The following is a 22,300-nucleotide window of genomic DNA, read 5'->3' on the forward strand; positions in this document are numbered from 1 at the left end:
CACGGTCCTAAACTCTGGTTTGAATCCGACAGGGTTAGGAATACATCTGGGATAACTTTTATTCTCCACCCTGCTGAGCAGACCTAAGGACCCAGAGCGCCCCCTGGAGCTAGCCTGGGCTATGAGCCAAGGCTCCCTCACAGGCACAGGCTCTGTTCCTTGTTTACTCTCTGGGGATCTTGGGCATATCCCCACTGCGGTTTTCCCTTTCCATCTGTCAAATGAAAGGGCTTAAGAAGATAATGTCAGCTTCCATGGTCTGTTTTCAGCTGGACAACAAGAGGGTTCAGGAGCCCTGTAAGATTAAGAATAGAGCCCCAGAGCATCTGAGCCCCAGAACTTGTTTCCTATACCAGCCTGCAAAGAAGCCACTCCTGCACCTCCAGGCTTTCCATAACTGCCCCCCACTCTCCCAGGACAGGGTGACGGTGCTGCCTCACGGAATGCTCCACAACGGGATGTGTTAGCACAGCTATGCTCCTGGCTGCCCAGCTCTCTGTGCCTTTGAATCCACGTCCTAATCAAACCCTGATTTTCTTGATTGACCTAAGGTCCCTGATCCTAAGGACCTGGACATCAGTGCAGACCCAGCACAGTGCTAGGGGATACTTGCTATGACCCTTATCATGGGGGAGTGCTAGGGGAGCCTTATCATGGCTCCTGGGGTTTCCATCTGGACTTCCTCTTTCTAGCCACTTTCCCTACCCAGAGTCATGGAGCTGGGTAACTCCCCTGTCTCTAATTGCATCTGAATCTAAGATGTCATTGTGGTTTGAGCCTGCCTCTATTGGCCATGGGCCTGGCAAGCCCTTCAGGTAGGAGGTGGCTGCACTTGGGACAGTCTTATGCAACCCCTGAAAACCACCGAATGGGTGGTTCTTGGTACTGATGGGTGGAGGGTGAAGGCCAGAGCCATGGTCAATTGGAGTCTTTAAGAAACTGTTATATAACTGCTCTCAGAAGAACAAGGAACTTATATGGAGTCACCTGGTCTGGGTGGGTAACAGAGGGACAGTAGAACAATGAGGGAGAGCCTGAGCCCCACCAAGGTGATGGATTCAGACCCTATTCTGTCCAAGAGATTTCCTGATGTCAAACCCACCCCCAACCCCCACCTGCTCACGGTACACACTGTCTCCTTCCCCATCACTAGACTGACACTTGGATATAAGAGGAGTCATTGCCCTGGTATCCCCAATTCCTTACCAGCCTATGCCAACAGTGGCTTCTCTAGTACCGTAGCAGGACCAAACAATAAACTTCTTTTGGTTGTTTCTTTCTTTCTTTGAGAAAGACTCATGCTATACAGCTCAGACTGATCCTCCTGCCTCACATCTGGGTGCTGGGAGTTCAGACATGTCGCCGTAGCTGGCTCCCCCTCTCCCTGCTCTCTCCCTTTCTTGTGTTAGTTACTTCTCTTGGCAATCTCACCAAGTACCTTACAGAAGGAAGGGTTCGCTCTGCCTTTAAGGAAGGATTTAATCTGAGTACACAGTCCACCCTGGTGGGGAAGCCTCAGGGTCAGGCACTTGAGGCAGCTGGTCACATAGCCGGGGTCAGAAAGCAGGGGAGACGGGCACCTGCCTTCAGCTCCCTTTCTCCTTTTTATTCACTCCAGGACCCCAGCCCATGGAGATGGTGCTGCCCACAGTTAGGGGGCATCTTCCTACCTCAGTTAACCAATCTAGAAACTGCTCCCATAGATAAGCCTACAGGTTCGTCTCTGGGGTTGTGTTAAGTAGACGATCATGACTGGCCATCGCAGTCCTGACAATGGTCAGCCAGAGTCCTTAAGCCTCATCGCTGAGATTCCCCAGCTCTTCCCTCATAACCGCCCCACCGTCCCCTGCTAACATTTCACACGCAGGAAATCATTTCACTTCCCTAGAACTTCAGAATGCCAGGCCTCAAACCCCCCACACAAGGTGGTAGGTGTGTAAATAGCACAGGCCGTGGCAAAGGCTGTGTCCATCCTTTATGTTCCCAGAGACCAAGACACAGGCCTGGCCTGATGACCAAGGCTGTGCAGGGCAAAGGGCACTATTCAGTCAAATGGATTGTGGAGGCCAGAATGGCGTCTCCTCTCCATACCAGCCTGTAGGCTGCATAAAATAGCAGGACTATTCTTTCCTCCTAGCTCGGTAGGAGCCTCGCCAGCCTCCCTCCGACAAGCTGCCCATCTCCAGGCAGAAGGCAGGGTGATTACTGACCTGCTCAGCCATTCTAAAGAGGCCTGACACAGCTTGCTGGTGTCTCCAAAGGCCCTCTGTTACATCTGAGGACGCTATGCAGGGGACATGTGTCTTCTCCGACCTGCTCTAGACTGGTCATGCTGTGGAGTGCCCAAGAACCACCCACATTCTCTCCATGTCTCCAGTCTATCTCTAGGCTATCACCTAGCTCAGGTCCCAAAGCAGCCTCTTACTAACCACTGTTTCCAGGCAGGGCTGAGTCTGGCTTCCACTAACCAATGAATACTGGTGACTCTAGTCAGCCCAGTGTCTTGTCTCCTTCAAGCCTTGCTGAGACCCTCTTGAGAGAAGTGAGAGTCGGGGCAGAGGTGCTCACAGGGATAGATTAGGTGGGAACCACAGGATCTGAGTCACCCTCCATACAGGAGGATGTGGGGAACTGCCTGGGAGGGCCCAGGATGCATAGGTATGACAGCCAAGCTAGGCGATGTGTACAGCCATCTCCTTTGGCCACCCCAGGCATCTTTACTGCTCCCTTTATCTGCATGGCACTGCCTGGTTATTGGCTGCCTCCTCCATGCAGAACAACTTTCCTCTCCACAGGGGGCACTACAGACTCTCTAGCCAGGGGAAGGGAAGCTGGAGCATCATGGAACATGGAGCTGGTCAAATCAAGGTGGTGTTGGGAGCATGCCCTGCAGGTGCTGCTAACATCAGCAGTCAGTGAGCAACAAGGAAAACAAACTGTTCTACAAACTGTAGGTAGACCACTTCCAGTAAGGCGCAGGCCTGAAAAGTGCAAATAGAGGCTTCCAGAAGGAAAACTTTGCTTCAAGGCCACACAGCATCTGTTCATGAATTTCTACATAGTCAGTCTGCTCTGTGAATTTGGGTTATCCCCAACCTAAAAGGCTCACATTGAACCCTTTGAATAAAAGGCTATTATTAAACATTTGCATATTGTATAATCAATATATTACTATGTAATTAGATACTCCTTAATATATGTATAAAACATACTTTAATATAGAAGACAGATGTTTGATATATATCTAGCTCCTTTCTATGTACCTTTATCTATCCATCCATCCTTCTGTCCTTCTTCTTTTGGAGGTCTTGCCTCTGTAGCATCCAAGTCTCCTATCCTGAGCTGATAGAACACAGCACAGACCTAGGGCAATGGTGTTTACCGTTTGAAGCCTCTTGGGCTCCCTGTGTTGAGAAGCTACCTCAGCTGTCAGGCAGATACCACAATCTGCAGCCATCCCTTTCCTGAGAACCAGTGTAATGTGCAAAGGAAATGGGTGGCTGAGGGGACAAAGGCAGACTGGTGAGGGTGCCTGTCCTGTCGCCGGAAACAGTCAATTAATGACTATGGAAGAACATTTACTGAATGTAAAGGAAGCTCTCAGCATCTCCTGTAAAATAGGAGGCAGGAGACATGTTAGTCTTACTCTGCATCTCAGCGCATAGGGAGGTAACTGAGTTCAAACTCCTTCCTCCACACGCCACACCAGTCAGCGGGTGACAAGGGTTACCACTTCCTTCTCACCTCAGGGCCTTTGGCTAGTCCACACTTCCAGACCCAGGGAGCACCTGAAAGCACTGTCATCCCATTCGACAAATGGGCACTTTGACCATGCTAATGAGTTCATGTAAGAGGAGGAAAAGAAGACAGACAACAGCTCAAGACACCATGCTAAAGGAATTGTGTTCTAAAGGGTATCTTGGCTTGCTCAGGCCTTCTGCAGCAATTCTGCAGGCAGCTAAGCCAGTGGCAAGATGGTCCTTAATTGCCGGGGCTCTTTTCAGCTCTGACACCCCATGATTTTACTAAGATCAGTGTTTTTAAGGTCAGAGCTGGGACTCTTGAGAGGACTTATTCACTTTCAAAAAGCCAGCTGCCAGCCACGGCCGTGCCCACCTCAAAGTTAGACCTTTGTGGACACCATAAGTAACTTGCCAGAAGCTGCCACTCCATGCTCCAGTCTGCAGGCTCTCCCTAGCTTTAAAGGAAGATTTTGGTGTACAAATCCACAGGGGCCTGAGGCAGAATGAAGCTCCCCAAATCTCTATCTGTCCGGCTCCATGCTCCCCACAAGTTAAATTCCGCTCATTCTGGAAAGTGAATCAGAATAAAATTGGGCCTGAGAAGATTTTAGTAAGGTTATGAGAACCCAGGTTCAGGTCCCCAGAACCCATGTAAAAGCTGTGCATGGTTGCACACACCTCTACCTCTGGCACCAGTGAAGCAGAGAAAAGCAGATGCTTGGAGTTCACTGGCAGCCAGTCCAGCCAAGTCGAGGAGCTCCAGGTTCAGTGAGAAATCACGTCTCAGAAAGTTAGGTGGGAAGTGATTGAGGCAGACACTGACATCAACCTCTAGTCTCCACAGCAGAGCACATAGGTACATGTGTGTCTGTACATATACATGGGCACCTAAATAACACACACACACACACACACACACACACACACGAGAGAGAGAGAGAGAGAGAGAGAGAGAGAGAGAGAGAGAGAGAGACTGAGACTTGTCTGGTGTGGGGTTTTGAAACCTCAAAACCCACTCCAAGTGACACAATTTCTCCAACTAGGCCACACCTCCCAATCCTTCTCAAATAGTGCCACTCACTGATGACTAAGCATTCAACTATAAAAGTCTATAGGACCATTCCTATGCAAACCACCACACCTGTGACTAGAGGCTCAACCATTTCATCTGTTGTATACCTATATTCTCTGAACTTAAAACATTCCTTCCTGGAGGGAACTTCTTCAAGAGTCAGAAAAATACATGAAACTTACAAAGCTCAGAAAGTAAACAGAACTCATATGTCTCAGGAAGTCCATGAAACTTAGAAGATTCACAAAGGTCAAAGAGATAGCTCAGAGGGTAAAAGTTTTTGCTGCCAAGAGTGAAAGCCAGAGTTTGATCTCAAGTGGTAGAAGGAGAGAGCTAACTCCTGCGTGTGGATTATGCTCTGACTTCCAAGTCTGCCATGGTACACACATGTACTTGACACACACACACAATCCAAGTGTGTCATGGTACACACATGTACAGGAACACTCCCCCTCCACACACACACACACAAAATCTAAGTGTGCCATGGTACACACATGTACATGATACACACACACAATCCAAGTGTGCCATGGCATACACATGTACATGAACACTCCCCCTCAACAGACACAAAAAATAAACAAAATTCAATTTTAAAAAGACTCACACGGCCCTTCTCCAAGGATTTAACTCAAGGGAAACAACTGCAGAGGAGAAAAGACTCTCGGACCTGGAGTCCCAGGAATGCAACTTGTGTGAGCCGGTGCTTGTGGGTAGAGTGGCTTTTTCAATGACTCAGCTGTCTTGGGACCACCCACACTCCTTCAAGTGACACCAGTGAACTTCCTGGTTCACTAAACTATACTTGAGTAGAAGTGTTGGTCTGGCCTGCTGGTGGTGCCCAATCTGTGGGCTACCTGGGTGCTCATTCTCATCTTCTCAGGAAAAGTCACACATTGTCCACCACCTGAAGCTTAGTTACTAGCAATCATAGCATCCCTAGGTCACTTCCCAAGAGTGGTCCACATAAGTAAGTGGTGTCTGTCACCTCTGGGCCAACCTGATTTAAGCTACATGCCCCCCCCCCCCATGCCATGTTCTAATGCCTAACCCAGAGAATCAGGCAAGTAGGGGATGTGACAGCTGGAAACCGTCTCAACTCGTCTCCATCACTATGTTACAGGACCAGGTACTCAGAGAGGGTCCAGCCAGTTGCTCAAGCCACATGGCAAAGCAGTGGCTAGAGACAAACCCTGTCTTGTTATTTCTGGTTCCTTTCCATCACAGCTGCTCTTTCCACACAAGTAACATTCTCCCTGGGGTGTCCTCTGCTCCAGATGACAATATCAAGGCCCTTACAGAGTTACAGCCATAGGTGGAGCCCCCAACACAGCGGCTGTACTGGGCACATATGAGAGCCAGTCATGTTGACTCTCCAAGACAAGCAGTAAGAGAAGCCTTTGTTCAAAGTCACCCTCTGGACACCTGTCATTTTTGTGTGAACTGGCCACTTCCTAGGGACTGTTGACTGTGGCCCCCAGGGACCTTGCAGCCACCACAGAACTAGCAAGCTCTCCTGTATGTCAGGCTAGTGCACACTAGCCAGAGGGGCAGAAGGGCTCAGGTGAGAGTCTAGACAGCAGCAGGTATGTTAGGACTGGCAGGGGCCTGGACGTGGTGTCTGCAAGTTCCCTTCTGGCAGGATCCTGAGGGCCATGTGTGCTGGCATCTGCTCTCAGTGATAGATAGATGGCACTCTCCTACAGAGTCCTGTGTCCACTGACAGGACAAGAGAATGTTGAAGTAGAATCTTCCATGGGGAAGGTTAATGACACTCCAAATGACTTTACTGTTAGCTCTTGAGAAAACCATTTTGGGTATTATTATTACTATTATTATTACTATTGTTACTGTTTCTATTCCTGTTCGGTACTTGTTGGTTGAAAAGCCTCTGCCCCGCCCATCACCACATCAGGTGGAAGAACCTCCCTTCTCATCTCTGTCCTGAGATTGTCATTTCTGCTTATACAACTCTGAGCAGGGCTCCTATGAACCCCTCCTCACTGAAACTTGTGAGTTCTGTTTACTTCCCTCAGAAGGGTGTTTAGGCCCCTCTGTCCCAGGTCTTCCCTCAACGGCTCCAGGAATGCAGCTCGCATTTAGGGTAGGCCCCAGAACTGTGGCAGGTACACCCTGACACAGACATCCTGGGTACAGAGGGGCAGATGCCAGGGAGACATGACAACAACCCCAGGGCTGGGCACTGTGGGGAAGGGACATGTGGGCCCAGCACTGGGTTTAGGGCCAGTGGGACTGTTCTTTATGCTACCACATGGGTAGACAGGTGGCATACTTACATCAAAACCCACCGAACACACAAACTTGAGGGTGAGCCCTCATGGACACAATGGACTTGAGGTGCTAATGTGTCAGCACTGATAACAAATGTAGTCCAGGAAAGCAAGATGTCAGTAATGGGAGAAATGGGAGGGAGCACAGGCGAGCCCTCATCTCATCTCGTTTTCTATGAAGCTAAGACTGCACCCCAGTTTTTAAAATTTAAAATGATTTTAAGACAAAGCAAACATCTAAAGATGGCCTTTGTGCCCTGCCAGTCACTGGGTCTGAGCACTCACCATCATTCATTACTGTGGGTGACAGCAGAAAACTGTGACCTAGCCAGGAGCCTGCCTGGAGCATGTGTCTCATGTAGAGACAGAAGCCTAGAGGCCAGGCCACAGTCTGGCTCCTTTCAGGGAGCAGAGGAACAGCATGGCTGCCTTCTCAGAAGGTTGGCAGGTCGTGGATCCTTTGTAAGACAGTCTTGGATTTATGGGCTCAACAAGGCAGGTGAGACTTGCAAACTGGCCAAAGGGAAGGGTCTGAGCAGCAGGTCCCCAGTTCTCAGTTTCTGCCTTTACACTTAGAGAGAGGCCAACAGCGGACGGTGTCCTGAAGAGCCCTTGCACAATATGGGATGGAATACAACCTGAGGCCCTGCTAGGCGGCTGGGCTAACGGTGGGGACTGACTGGGGCAGCGGAATGTGGAATGCGAGCTTCCTGGTAGGAGACACGAGGCTGCTGATGAATCTAAACAAGGAAATCGCTAGGGTTTTGTTTTTTGTCTCTTCTGCCAACAAATCCATTCCACACTGAAGGGGCTTGTTATATAAAGAAGAGAGAGGAAAATGCTGGGGTGTGCAGCCAAAGTCACCAGACAAGATCAGCTGCGGCTCCGATAGGGAGTCAGGTACAAAAAAACAGGGGCTTGTTTATGGCTTTTATTTCCAAGGGATGTGCCTGCTTCTCACATCCCAAGTCATCTCCTGGGACGGAGTTCGGATCCTTCTGGAAGGAGGACCCGGTCTACACTATGTTCTCATTACCCCTTCCTCATGTGCCGGACCCAATCTCCGTGGAACTAAGAAATCTCTGAGTGAATCTTTAGCGGCTAATCTGCACTCCAAGGAGGAGGGCCTGGCATCCTTAATTCTAACTGAAGTCACCCCAGGACTCCATCAGGGTACTGCATGTGGTGGCCCTAGGGCCAGGGGACTCTTTATGGATTGTGCCCTGCAGAGCCAGGAAGAAAGCAATTCCAATGTCTCAGAAAGTTCCTGAAACAGCAAACATACAAGACCTTCCTTCCTTTCCAGGACTCTAGCTTCCTGATGATCACCTGGGCTGGGCCAGGCCTAGGGATGCAGGCTGTCTTCGAGTCATTTCTGCTCCTCTAAGTGACCCCTCACCCATACGCCTGTAAAGAGCACCAAGCAACTGCTTGTTCACAATGGTGGACATCGGTGGGATCCTTACTTTGGTCTGCTGTCAGCTCCCTGTCTGGGATGAAGAAACATTTGTTCATGTCTTCCTGAGAAGAGTGTCGTACGACAGCTCCAAATGTTCACATATTGGAAATATGATCCCAAATTCATAAGAATGCTAGTTAGAGGTGAGCTCTTTTGGAGGCAATTAGGATTATATGACCTCAGGGGAGGGGTCCTACAGTGGATGACATAGTGGTTTTTTTAAGAGGAAGAGAGATATCAGTCAGCACACTGGCCCTGCCTCATCATGAGACACTCTTCTAGTTAGTGATACAGCAAGGAGACCATCTCCAGATGCTGACACCACGTCCCCCTGACTATGAGTGAAGTAAACCTTCATTCTCTATAAATTACCTAGCCTTGGGCATTTGTTATAGCCATGGACACAAAAAGAGACCATATGTTCATGTCCTTTTGCCCTTTATAACTACAATGTCCTGGAGACACCTCTCTCCAACTGTATAACATGAGTGTCCGAGGACCTTGTACCTATAGTGATTCAACCTTACCTTAATAAATAAGGTGGAAGGGCGAGGGGGGATGGTTCCTGACATGAGCCTGTACACACATCCCCAACCAGACACACACAGGTGTGTCCACACAGGTGCAAACACACACACACACACACACACAGACTTGCCACATGCATATACATACATTAAGATGGAAAAAAAACATAAAAGAAGGAAGATCACCGATCCTTGTAGCATCCTGTGGGTCTGGACCTGGACCTCTCTCTGCACTTGCACTGGGAGAACCCAGCCACTGTGTGGCTTGTCTGACCACCAAGCTACGACATTATGGAGAAGCTCATGCCAGCAACATGGACAAGGCTGCACAGAGAGGAAGCTGGGCAGCCAACTGAGCATCAGATGTGAGAGGGGAGGCCTTGAAACCATCCCGGCCTTAGCCACTGTCTGACAGAAAACGCAAGTGAGTCCCAGTGAGAGCAGCTCTGCTGAGCCAGGCTGCCCATCCCTGAGAGGCAGTTCCCAGCCATGAGTGTGAGGGCGGGGTGCTGGGCAGCACCTGACCCGTGAGTGCGGTACCCTGTCAAAGTTACTTCAGCTTCTGTTTTCTAGTTCAAAAATGCAGAATCATGGGCACTCCTGTCACTCATGGAAAGATGAGCTAACACGGAAGATCACTGTGCTGCGTGGGAATCACTTGAAAAACGCCAGTCATTACTTTAAAATACTTGGCTGGTTTTAGGGGCAAGAAGCTATTATTATGGGGCCCAGTGGGTAAGAGATAGACTCTTTTTTTTTCTCAGAGCTTTGATTAGAGGAAAGAGGGAGGACTCAACCTATCAGAAACACACAGTAAAGAGAACAGTGTGGGCGGAATGAGGGGGGCACAATGAACCCCTGCTGACCACATTAGGGACATATAAAACTTCCCAGTTAGCTGAGAAACATTTTGGTGTGCTCTGTAGTGAGCTCCACAATTGTTCAAAAAAGAAATGGTGGAAGAAGGCAGGCAGGCAAGGGAAGGGAGGGAGGGAGGAAACAGGGAAGGAAGGAAAGCAAGAAAGAAGGAAGGGTGGTATGGGAGAGGGAGGCAGAGGGGCAGGCAGGCGGGCGGGCGGGCGGGCAGGCAATGGTATGGTCTGACTTAGTGTGGGAGAGAGCCAGTGGCTCGGGCTCTGGCAGTCCTCTCTGAAGGGGTGGAGAGGAAGCATTTTTCTGTGAGTGCTTAAAGAGGCCAAGAGCAGTTAGTCTCTGAACTCAGTTGGCCTCTTAGCAATCCTGGCCACACTGACTGTCTAAGGTCGAACCGGAGAGCCGACATCAGGAACATGAAATTATTAATTAGCAAACGCTTCCTATGCAATCTCTCAAAACTGAGGATGATGAAGGAACAGGAGCCCTGAGGTGATCTAAAAAGACATTTCAACAACCGGCTGTGCTGGTCAAACCTGTAATCTGAACACTCAACACTCAGAGACAGAGGCAGGAGGATTGCTCACAAGTTCAGGGCCAGCCTGGTCTACATAATCAGTTCCTGGCCAGTCAGGGATAGATAGTGAGACCCTGTCTTACAACAACAACAACAACTACAAAAGCACACTGCAGTCCTGTAGAGAGGCACACACTGTAAGCCCAGCGCCCGGGAGGTGGAGGCCGGAAGATCAGGAATGAAACACCATCTTTAGAAAGAGTATTGCAGCTGCCGGCACGCTTGCTCATTGGCACATCCATTTGAGGATCTGTGCTGGGTCTGGAATGTAGGGGTATACAGGACAGAGAAACATAGACAGGAGTCTCATGTAACAATTTGGAGATGGTGACAGGGACACTATGGATGGTGACGATGGAACACTAAGACCTGTTTGGGGTGAAGGGAGTGTCTGCGTCATGATGTGGCTGTTACATACTTAGGTACATTTATTGCAACCCAGCCAACTGTGCTTGTACCTGATGAGCCACACTGCATGTGAATAACACCCAATCAAAGTGGACCTACAACGGACCAGCCATCTGCAGAATGTGGGAAACGTCCACACTGCATCCTGGGATGTGGAGCCAACTTTTCCAGACCACGGGGGTGGGGGTGGGGGGTGGAATCTTTAGGAAGCAGCTGGGCTTCAGGTGACGACTCTAGTCCATCACCTTATAGTATCCTCAGTTCATCTTGCCTCCCTTGCCAGAGCCCCATGGGCCTGTCAGACCTTCCTCTCCTCTATGGTGAAGGAAATGGCCACATTACACATTCCAGAGCCTGGTGAATTGTCTGGAAGAAGTTCTCCCAGGAGGTGTGTGCCCGACATCGTGAGATGTCCCAAGTTGGAACTGAGCTGATGCTGCCGGTAGCCAGACCCCCTTATTTAGGTCCAGGCAGTATTTCAAGATGTCTCAGACTCACTAAGCCCAACCCGTCCCTGAGTTGGTAGCATCCAGTCTCACTGAGACATGAGAAGAGATGAATTTGCATGGTGTAGAGATTACCAGAGAAGGACGGCACCTGCAGGAGGCCACTGTGATGTTCGGTGTGCTCAGTTTTACAGAATGGAGAGTCTCCTGGGAGGTGGGCCTGTGGGCATGTCTGTGGGAGAGTATGCTGAGGTGGGTCCTGGATGGCATAGGCAGAGAGGAGCTGAGCAGTGGCAGGCAGCAGTGGCAGGCAGCAGTGGCCATTTCCCTCTAGGCTGGTAAGGCACACAGGGCTTCTGATACCCCAGAAGACAGTGGCTACTTAAAAGCATGAGGATTGTGGGTCCTGGATGGGTGTATTGTGTTTAATCCTTCTGAACTTAGGAACTGCTCATCCAGACTTTGTCCAAGTGGCCATTACCGAGACCTCATTACTGAAGTGCCGCAGACTGGTGTGTGATGCTTGGCTCTGCTGTACCGTTGTGTACGTGTGAAGGTGTGGGACTGTATGTTGTGACAGCGCTCAGACAAGACATGGCTGGCAGCTCCAGGACTCTGGATTGAAAGCACAAGATGGAAGCGTTTGGGATTATTTGAAACGCACCACAGAGTTTTGTTTTGGGTCCGATTGCCTGCTGACGTGCTTATCTCTCGGCACAAGCACAACTGAATAATGCGGCACAGCTTTGTGTGAGGCCGCTGGACCCAGTGACTGCCCAGAGCCCGGGCAGGAGGACCCCGGGATGTGAGTAGGAGGGAACGAGAGGCTAGTCCTTAGAACACACAAGGCTCGTCTGATGGCCTGGGGGAACCCAGGACATCTGTTTTATGGGAAGCCTGTGACACAGAAGGCAGGCTGTGGTGGGACTTACATTTGAGCTCTGGTCCACCAGTGAAGAGCTGTTGGTTTAAGGCAAAGGAAGAGAAAGCGGTTCTCATAAAGCAAGGGGGAGCTTTGGAAAGGGAGACAGGAGGTGAAGAGGAAAATAGAAGCTTCAGACTCCTCCACAAGCCTTTCTTCAGAGGTGGCCTGCATAAACAGTGTCCCTATGGCAATGTGGCCCCATGCCCTGGTTCCAGGCGGCATGGGAAGCCTGCTGAGCAGCAGCTGGTGAGGCCAGCAAGGCATCTGGGTGGACCTGAAGGAGCACCTGGGAATATCCCAAGCGACCTGAGTACAACAGAGTGCCTGGGTAGGTCAAGGCTCTCCCCTTCAGGAGCCCTCTGTCCCTTCAGGCTCATCTTCCTCCCAGTTCTCCCTGACTCTGGGCATATTCCAAGGTTCTGGATCTGAGCTGATAAGTGTAGCATGACTCAGAGAGAGTGGGTGGTGACAGATGCCCACAGCCAGCTCTGAGCCAGGCCTGGCCAGTTTTTGGAGATGAGACCTGACATTTAAGGACAAATTCCACCAGCCCTCAAGGACTCTGTTCCAACCGAATGGCTCTGACCAACAGCAGCCCCTTCCCACATGCTCTGCTAATGGTGCAGTCAGTGGTGGGTGGGGTCATAGAGAGCTGCTTCCTCCAGCTGTGTGACAGGCATCCGTCAGTTCTCATCCCCATGTCTGTGTCTGTGCAGGCCAGCTGTGGCCACTGGCCTGATGCCACCTTCTAAGCATAGGCATCCCTCTGCCTAGCTGGGCAGAAACGGCTTTGGGGACCAGGAACTTGGGGAAAGGCAACAAAGGAGTACAATTCACTTGCAGAGGCAGAAGCAGAAGCCGCCCTCCGCCCTTTACTGGGGAAAATATTTCTAAGCACTTTCCTGGCTTTGACAAAGAGCGGGAGGAAGGGTCTATGGGTTGTGCTTTCTAGAAAGTACCAGAGCTTCCACCTCAGAGCCAAGCAGGGAAGAATTTTCCCTGCCTGAAAGAGGAGCAGAGCCCCACACTGCTTTTGGGGGCCCTAGTCAGTCCCTGTGACGATAACATTTTGGTCAGTTTCCTTGATACCTTTTCCTGAGCACAAGTCATTTCACTCCAGAAGACCACCTAGGCATCTCCAGGAAACTCGAGGAAACAGCTTGGCGGGTTTGCCTCTCTGTTTCATGTCCAGCCTACAAACATGATTCCACATATGACCTGGCCAACACAGCTTGCAAATCACAGAGACTGCCTATAGTCAGGTCAGCTGTTTGCCTGCTGGAAAAGCGAGGGGTCGGTGCTTTCCTGAGGGCTGGGGCTTCATACCTCCTTAGCTCTTCTCAGATCCTGATTCTGAGACTGCTTCTCTCCCAGCAAAAGCAGTGAAAGGAAATTTTAGGAACCCTCAATTTTCAGGAGTCCTCGACCAGCAAGAGAAAGGAAAGCCAGGCCTGGTGGATCAGGCTCGGGACCCCAGCTACGCAGGAAGCTGAGGCAAGAGGATCATAAATTTAAAGCCAGCCTGCCTTAGGTTCAATCCCAATGAAAGGGAGGAGCGGGAAGGGTTGGGGGAGGGGGAGAAGAAAGGGGAGAGCTTGGATAAGAAGGAGTAGGAACCCCTGGGTCCCTGGCTCTCTGTTGTCCTAGGCACCCAACCTGGGCTGCTGGAATCCCACCCCTGCAGGTGTCTGGTAAACAGCACTGCAGACTGTGGACAGTCCTGTTCCCACCGCCTTTATCCTATTGGCTGGAATCTGCTCAGCAGGCCCGCACTCACTGGTGACTAGCCAGCTGAAGCCATGATTGTGGCAGATGGCAGCCTCCAGTAAAAGCAGTCAGACGGTAAATGCCACCACACACCTCTCTGGCAAAGCACAATCAAAACAAAAACCTGAGACTGGCTTTGTTTTCCTCCAGTTTCCTCCCTGTGTTCCCTGGGATACGGCTTGGAGAAGTACAAAAGAAGATGGAGAAGCGAATCCACGATTCTAGAAAGATCACGACACAACCATGACCTTCAGGGGAAAGTAGAACTGCAGTAGGATAAGAGGGGTCAAAGGGAGAAAATCACTTTCATTTGGCATCGTATGAGGGGCAGAACAGAAGGAGGGGACTGGGACTTGGCTATCAGCAAGGACAGCGAGGTGTCATGGCTGAGGCTACAGCAGCTAGAGAAGTACAGGACCCCAACGCTCATTCCCCTGGCTGTCTGCTGGGGAACAGGAGTGGTAAAACCCACGGGCGCTAATGGCTTAATTCTATGTTTATTTGCTGGCTGGCTTGTGGCAGAGTCTTACTACGTGGCACAGACTGGTGTGTAGCTGCACATGGCCTAGACTAGATGCCTCTTTACGGTTAGGATTACAGCATCTGTGTTAATATGCCCAACTCCAATGGCTACTTCATCTCCCCCTCCTCTTTAAAAACATTTTCTTTAGCGTATACATGTATGAGCCTAAGTGTTCCACATGCACCACATGTGTGCAGGTGCCCGCAGAGGCCAGAGGGTGTCAGGTCCCTGGAGCTGGAATTGCAGGTGGTTGTGAACCACCAGATGTGGGTGTTGGGAACTGAGCACAACGCTCCTAATTATGCAGCCATCTCTCAGCCTGTGCCTCATGCAGCCCAGCCTGGCTTCACTCACTTTGTAGCTAAAGATGACTTTCTCCTCCTTCTGCCTCTGCCTCCCAAGTGCTGGGATTCATACCACACCAAACTTCAATCATACTTTAAACTCAAAATTCTGTAATTAAGACTAGAGCCCACAGACCAGCAGAGCCCCTTTAGAGTTCTTGTATATGAGTCGTGCTTGTGACAAGGATGTTTAGCCCAAATTGACACATGACTGGCTGGAAAGCACACAGATTTCATGTCAACACTCTCTAGCACTGCTGTCAAAGTGTCAAGAATTGGGAACAGGCCTACACACGCTTTGGGGGGGGGGGGGGCTGAGGAGGTAGAAACATAGCTCCCAGTTCCCATGTACTTACTGCCTGTACAATTGCAGCAACTTGTACACATTCACAGGGCCTCAGTTCCTATGTGTAAGACAAAGAAAGCCTTCCAGGAGCATCCTGGGAATTAAAAGAGAGTATCCACAGAAAACGGCCAGCCTGGAGCCGGTACCTAACATGTGGTGCCCAGCATGCGGTTGGTAAACGGGTCCATGGCACCGGATCGCTATTTAAGAGATAATAAGGAGATGGACAGGAATAGGAATTTGGACCTCAGCTGACTGTCGGGAGTCATCAATTGAATCGGCTGGTATGAGCCAGCAGAACACAGCTCAATACTCAGTAATGCTCAGAAGCAAACATGTAGCCGTGACACAGACTAGCTCACAGCCTGAGTCAGAGCAATGGAAGGCTCTGCGTGAAGGAGATGGGCAAGATGGCTCTCTACAGCATCTTGTGAGATGAAAGACTTGATATATTAGAAGGGGCTGAGAAACCCAGGCATTCTGTTAGTTATCCTCAGATTTAAATAAAAACTCATCAAAAAAATGGGTCAATAGGTTAAATTAGTGATTGCTGATAAACCCAGTGACCTAAGTTCAATCCTAGAACTCTATATGGTAAAAGGAGAAAACAGACTCTTCCAGGTTGTCCTCTGACCAAACACACACACACACGCGCGCACACACACACACACACACAAACAAACAAACAAACAAACGTTACAAAAATTCCAAGAACCCAAATTAAGTACCTGCATTTCCAGGACACCCTAGCCAAACAGTACCACTGGGGGATAAAGTCTCATTCTCTGAACGCTTAGTGACTGGCCCACAGGGCTCAAAACTCTCTTCCACTCAAGTGATGATTTTTAACCCCATCCTGAGAATAGGATCCAGTGAGAGGCCAGGCATGGAAGCTGATGACAAAGCCCTAGCCCAGGGACCTGGTCCATTAGTGCCCACCCATCCCCCACCACTCTGCTCCCTAGAAAGAACAGGCAGAGAGCCTCTGCAGTCCGGGCTTCTCTTGGGCTCAGCCTTTCCACGACTTTAGGGAAAACAGAAGTACCCCTGTATTTCACACACTCCCCAACAGTTCACCAGGGAAGTTGACCTTCTGACCTCAGTTTCCTCTCCGGTGAGTCTGCACCTGCCTCAAGGCCTGCTGTCAGGCTTAAATGGACCCCAACCAAAACCTCACTTCAGGTTTATCTTGTTCTTGAGTGTTTCCCATGCACTCTGGGGAAGCAGCTAGAAAGGAAGGGAGCCCCTGGACCTACTGGGCCACATTGTCAGGCTTCTGTTCTGGGTCATGGGCCCCGAGTCCCACGGCACCTGTCTATCAAATGCCCAGGACAGCCTTGGCTGGCTGAACCCCTGCTCTGACACTCTCCTCACATGTGCCTTACTCTTCACACTGAATGGCACCCGAAGCCCTCTGCAGTGTCTCCAGGTCTGAGGATGTTTGCTGGGCCTGGGACCCTCCAAAAGTCTACAGTGAGCTGAGTTCAGGGTTAGAAGTGCTTTGCCATTCTGGAGTTATTTAATGCCACCTCTTCTCCCTGACCTCGGGCTGTGACTTGGGAACAAACAGCACTGTGAATTGCTCCTAAGCACGAGGACTAAGGAGCAGGTAATGAGGGTCATGGATTCTATGCTGAAGTTTTCTCTGGGCATAACTGCTTCAGTGTGCGGAAGGGAGTCATAAGCAACAATAAAGAACCTAAACAAGATAGCAGTGGCTCAGTGTGAGCAAGCGAGCAGCGCTCAGCACCAGCTTCCAGGGAGGGTGGGTGGGGCAGGGCAGGGCAGGGCTCCTGCAGCTTCAGGCCTGGCCCTGGCCAGCCCTAGCTCAGCTAGCCTCCACCGTCAGTCTGTGCTCTGTTCCTGCTGCAGAATGGAGGGCCCTCATCCTCCCTTCTCTGATCTGCCCTGCCTTTGCCTTCCCCAGCGACATCTTTCTCAACTCAAGGCAGAAAGCCCCTCCTTCCGGCAGGAGACTGGCCAACTCTCCAGATGTGCCTGTGGTCTAGACAGCTCAGAGGACAGTACGGGCCAGATTCAAAGTCCCCCTGCAACCATCCCGGTCTTTTCCACTTGGGTCAAACTGAATGAATGACTCAGGAGAGAGTGTCTGCTTCACTAAGACATCAACTTTGGGAGCAAGCTTTACAGCAGGGAAGGAAGGGAGGGAGAAGACCCTCAAAGCAGAACTTGTTGTAGACAGCCCAGGTTTTGCTCCAGTGTCTGCAGTGATGAGTGCACACCCCACACACATCCCACCTTCGAAAGTACTATTCTCTTTAAGTCACGGAGAAAAAGTTATGTAAGAGGCAGGCATAACAGCTCCGGTGGAGTGAAGGAGCATTTTGTTCAGCCTTGAGGTGTTTAATTGAATAAGAGCCTCTGGGAGAACAAAGCACCAGCCAACATCGGTCGGTCGTGTACAGAGGCGACAAGATGCATCACAGAAGGAAACACAGGGAGCGTGCAACCACCATGCAGTTAGGAATCCAGCCAGGAAGGTCTGCTTACTCAGCCCGGAGGGGTCCCAAGGTCTCCTCTTCCGGATGCTGGGCTGTGAGATGCTGGCTGGTGAGATGAGTAGCGGCAGACAAGCTGCTCTCTCTGCTCTAGCAAATCCTGCTCTCGCCTTCCAGAGGCCAATCCAAGAAGGGGTTTCCTGACCCCTCAGCTCAGGCGATTTCCAAGGTTCGGATGCTCCCAGGAGCTGCCTCTTCACGCCTGCAACAGATGGGGACTGGGACTGGGCGTGTTCCCAGTCCCCAGAGCAGCGCAACAAGCAGCTGGCAGACAGCATGAGCTGGCCTGAGACAGCACAGCGACAGTCCTGTTGGTTAGAGCTGGTTTGCTGTTTGAGATGATGGCAGGGCTCGGGCAGATACCCTCTCTGTCTGTCAGGACTGCGGGAGACTGTCATTAGCACCTGTGTCGGGGGCTGCCTGCTGAGGAGGCAACTGTACCACACAGGCAGCCAGCAGGAGGGGAGGCAGAGCTGAGCCATGGGAATCCAGGCAGGGGGATGAAGAGAGGAAGGAACCAGGCCTGAGATGCAGCAGCTACTGGTCTTACAGAAGGTCTCTGGCTCCTTCTGCCAGCACCCCTCCCTCCCCCAATTACAGAACTCCAGGCAAAGGCTAGTTTAACTTCATAGGAAACCAGCAGCCTACCTTCTGCAATCAGACTAAATCAGGACAGCCAGGACAATCCTAGTCCTTGGAGGACAGAGCATGTAGATAGACTTTCTCTCTTGCAAGAATGACAGCTCCAGCTACAAACACGTTCTGCTAGTGAAACCCTCACTGATACCAGGTCTCCCGACTCCAATCAGACAACCTGCCATCCCATGCCCCCTTCGGGTGACATGGGCCCCGCCTGCGTCTCCACTGCCTTTCCTTTTCTGGCTTCCGGTGCATGGGCATCTGAAGCGTTTGCTGCCTGTGGGGTAGTGAATTCCTAGAGAGAGAAAATTACTCACCTACTTGAGCTATCCACCCCTCTACAAACCAAGCTTTCTCTCCTCACCTCCTCTGTCACACCCTGGGCCGCTGTGCCCTGCCGAATAGCCCAGGGCTCACTGCAACTGTTCAAATCAGACAATCCCAAGCCTGTTTGTCCCCTCAGAGGCACCTTCGCCTGAACACTCTGCCACTGACCTGGCACTTTGCTGAGAGCTCTGGCGCGGTGAGCTCTGAGTACTGAGTTCAGGGGGTGCTGAGCCCAGCACATCTGCTCCTTCATAGCAGGCATTCCTGTGTCTGTGTGACCCGCTACACCTGGTTAGACAATGTCCTGGGACCTTTCAAGAAACTCTCTATGCCCAAAGGCGTGACTAACATGCTACCCAAGGGCCACATGTGACCAAAGATCCTATGAACGCGGCCCAAGACAACTTTGGCAACTTAAGATTCTGAGATGTGTATGTATGTTCATGTATTCGTGGAAGCCGGAGTACAACCTAAGATGTGGTTCCTCAGGAGTTAATCGCCTTGTGTGTTTGAGTGTCTCTCACAGGACCTGGGGGTCACAGATTGGGCTAGGCTGGTTGCCATGAGTTCCAGAAACTCCCATCTCCACCTTCCCAGCACTGGGGTTACAAGTGTGTGCCGCCACATCCAGTTTTTAGTGTGAATTCTGGTGGCCATTCTCAGACTGGCATGCTTGTGTGGCATGCACTTTACTGACAGAGCTAGGCAAGCCTATGGCTTTCTTGAGGTCACTTTCAGCCCAAGAAGGGACCCGGCAGCCACCTTTCACCTGATGGCTCCAGCTGTCATAAGCGGCCATGCGCCTCAAGTGTCACTCAAAGCTGAAACTGTTTTCTCTCCTGTAACCTGAGCAATGTTACAATGATATACTGCAAGGTCCTTTTCAGGCCTAAACAATCCAGGTCTGTGTCACAGCTCAGTCCTTCTCTGGGCCGCCCCGGTCCTGCCTCTTAGAAAACCATCTGTGTGGAAATACTGGCTCTAAGCATCTTCCAGGGTTGCTGTTGGGATAATGGATGAACAAGCATTTAGGCAAAATGAGTATCAGCTGGAGATGTGCACGATTATTCTGGAGCCAGAGGGCAGTACCAGAATCAACACAGAGCTTAGCAAAACCCACTGTATATACCACCGAGCAGAGGGCAGATCCTGAAAGCAGCCCTCTGGGCATGATGCAAGTGGCCATACCAGAGACCTGGCCAACCTCAGTATTTTCTCCTGCTGGCTCTCCAACCAGCTCCCTGGATGAGCTGGACCTGTGTTACTGCTTTGTGCTTTATTCCAAAGCATATGAACAAGCCTGGGTTGGGGGAGGGGGGTGGATTTGTTTTGCCTGGAAAAGCTGGAAAACAGGGAAACAGATGGGTAGGTGTGCTTCACTTGGGAGCAGGTGCCTGCAAATGACTTGTGGAGCACATGGCTATCTCCAGCTCTGCCTACCTGTCAGGGTCAGGGTATCGCTGAAGAGACTGAGGAGCAAAGCAAGTGCTGTTCCCTGCAGTTTCCAAACACACGCCTGGCCGGTCTTTACCTGTGTGAAGTCTTGCTCCTACAGCCTCCATTGACTGCTTAAGGGGCTCATGTTTCCCCTTTGGGGAAGGCATGTCTGCCTTCTCACTTTAGAAGGCAGAGTCAGTTCTCTCAGAAGGCAAACGCCACTGGACAGAAGGTCCTGGCAGAACCTGAACACCATTGCTGGTATGAACCAGCCTCAGGAGGAGCCATAGTGGGATGCTCCCTGACACAAACCCCAGCTCCCCTGTCTCACTTTTCCAAGTGTCATTCTGGTACCCTTCTTAGACCCCAATGAGGGACAAGCAAGTAAGAGAGATAGAGAGAGAGAGAGTGACTTGACAGCTTGGGGCACCCAGGGACAAACTCTCTTTAGCAGGGATACAGCCCAAAGGCTCCCCTCCTCTCACCTCCTGGGCTTGCTGCACCTGTCACTCAAAGTCCTCACAATCTCCTACAGGCGGGCACCTGCAGACTCTGAAGTTCTCCCAGCTCCATGAGGGACCCTGTGCTGGCATCTCTATGCTGACACATATGATAGGTTTTCACCGATTTGTTTTCACTGAATTCACAGTTCACTTTGCAGGGGCCATTTCAGCCCACCTAGGAGGCTGTCACATTATTTTCTTCTCTGTCTCTGTCTCTGTCTCTGTCTCTGTCTCTGTCTCTGTCTCTGTCTCTGTGTGTGCGCTCTCGAGAGCATATGTGTGTGGTGTGTACACATACGCATGCACACGTATGTGGGGGTCTCAGAGGTTGACGCTACGCACCTTCCTTAGTCACTCTGCTCCATGGTTTTTGAGGCAGGGCCTCTTAGTGAATCTGTAGCTCACGGATTCAGCGAGAATCCAGCCAGCCTCCCTGAGCTCCTTGTGACTCTGCCTCCCAGTGCCTTACAGCACGCTGCGCCCAGCCCCCACCAGTTTCTTTCTCTCTCTCTTTTGCATGGGTTCTGGCGATGAAGCTCAGGTGATTAGGCTTACACAGTAAACACTTCACTAACTGAGTCACCTCCCCACCCCACTCCCTCAGACGGTTCCTCAAGAATAAGGAAAACAAGCGTCTGAGAAGCTGAGTTACCATGGTCACTGTGATGGGCAGGCTTCGTTGTCAACCTGACACACGGGGGAAGAGGGAGCCTCAACGGGAGAACTGGACTGGCTGGAGCAAGCTAGTAAGCAGCCTCCCTCCATGGGTCCTGCCATGGCGTTCCCTCTATGATGGACTGTAACCTGTAAGCTGAAGTAACCTTCCCCTCACACAAGCTGCCTTCGGTGGTGTTCATCACAGTGACAGAAAGCAAAGTGGAACAGTTACTAAATGGAGACCGTAATGTTGCGGATTCCGTCACAGCCTGACTCCGCACTGCAGTACGGACTACACTGTTCTGAGACTGCCAGCCTTTTATCTGCCTGCTTTCACTTCTTTGTATCTTTGGTTTTTTTTTTTTTTCTCTGTGGTCTGTACTTACTATTTCTGCAATGAAAAATGAGGCTACAGGGCTTTCAAGATAGCTCTGTGGATAACAGGTGTTTGCAGATAGAACCCCCGAAGGGCGGAATGACCTGGGTTTGATCAGTGGAATCCGAATATAGGTGAAAGGCACAGACTCCACCAAGCTGGTCAGTAGCGTTCACACATGTGTTACAACATCTATCTGCATCACACATAATGATAATAAATAAATTATGTAAAATACAATTGCTGCCATAGTCTCTGGGGCACATTATTGTCACATCAAACTGTCCAGCTGGCTCTGATTAAGCATGTATATTAAGAAATTACATTTAAAAATTCAGTGACTTCAAAGACACAAAACACAGTAAACAGTAAATATGGCCAAAAAAAACCCCCAAAAACCAAAAACAACAACAACAACAAAACCTCAAGCCATGCACAATATTTCTTGAACCATACTAGTGACACACAAGCCCAGAAATCCAGAGCACACATGTATATAAATCTTGTGCCTTCTACTCCTGTCTGTGGATAGCCACCT

At 50.6% G+C, this 22,300-nt stretch overlaps 1 protein-coding gene across 7 annotated transcripts in view; it reads right to left on the reverse strand.

Annotated features, from left to right (window-relative positions):
• Positions 1-22,300, reverse strand: part of Prkag2 (protein kinase, AMP-activated, gamma 2 non-catalytic subunit) — a 243,548-nt gene that overhangs the window by 178,671 nt on the left and 42,577 nt on the right. The window contains exon 1 of one of the 7 annotated variants that reach the window (XM_006535612.4): positions 17,816-18,244. The exons of 5 other annotated variants lie outside the window; for them this stretch is intronic. The gene's annotated coding sequence lies outside the window, so the exon portion shown is untranslated. Of the gene's footprint in view, positions 1-17,815; positions 18,245-22,300 lie in introns of those variants that run through there. One more of the 7 variants, XM_030254043.1, reaches the window with a different exon arrangement.

Source organism: Mus musculus, chromosome 5, assembly GCF_000001635.26.
Source record: "Mus musculus strain C57BL/6J chromosome 5, GRCm38.p6 C57BL/6J".
Taxonomy (NCBI): Eukaryota; Metazoa; Chordata; class Mammalia; order Rodentia; family Muridae; genus Mus; species Mus musculus.